Source organism: Mandrillus leucophaeus, unplaced genomic scaffold (genome assembly GCF_000951045.1).
Source record: "Mandrillus leucophaeus isolate KB7577 unplaced genomic scaffold, Mleu.le_1.0 Scaffold606, whole genome shotgun sequence".
In the NCBI taxonomy this organism is placed as follows: Eukaryota; Metazoa; Chordata; class Mammalia; order Primates; family Cercopithecidae; genus Mandrillus; species Mandrillus leucophaeus.
Window position 1 is genome coordinate 1260894 of NW_012106542.1, and position 854 is coordinate 1261747.

Consider the following 854-nt stretch of genomic DNA (forward strand, 5'->3'; position numbering starts at 1 on the left):
AATACAACCCAGCCTTAATATTTTAGGTCAAGGAACATTGACCAAATATATATATATATGCCACATATTCCTTGAAATTTCTTACCAAAGTAAATTGTCTCATTAAAAATACAGAAATAAATTGGTAACTAAATAAAACATGTTCTATATTTCAACTTGAAAAATTAAAGAAATTCATGATTCTTAAAATCAAAGCAATGATCATTTGTTTCCTAATTATTATTATTGTGAATGTACTTAAAATTTTGGCTATGCTTTTAAGAAAGATGTACTTCTATTAAAAATTATTAAAATAAACAGCAGAGAGACTGACTTTTCAAAATAGTTTACCTGGGAAGAGCAAGGCACTGCGATTTGGGATATGTGTATCGTAGTGAACCATAGGCACATTTGAAAAAGCTGGGGGAGTCAAAGCTTTCTTAGGTGTGAAGTTCCCCATCAGATTACCATTGACATTCTTCACAGAATTAGAAAAACCTATTTTAAATTTCATATGGTATCAAAGATGACCCCATATAGCCAAGACAATCCTAAGCATAAAGAATAAAGCTGAAGGCATCACACTACCTGACTTCATTACTACCGGGCCTCAGTAACCAAAATAGCGTGGAACTGGTACCAAAACAGACATATAGACCAATGAAGGTGAACATAGACCTCAGAAATACACCATACATCTACAACCATCTGATCTTCGACAAACCTAACAAAAACAAGCAATGGGGAAAGGATCTCATATTCAGGAATAGCATGGGAAATCTGGCTAGCCATATGCAGAAAACTGAAACTGGACCCCTTCCTTACACCTTATACAAAAATTAACTCAAGATGGATTAAAGACTTAAATGTAAAAC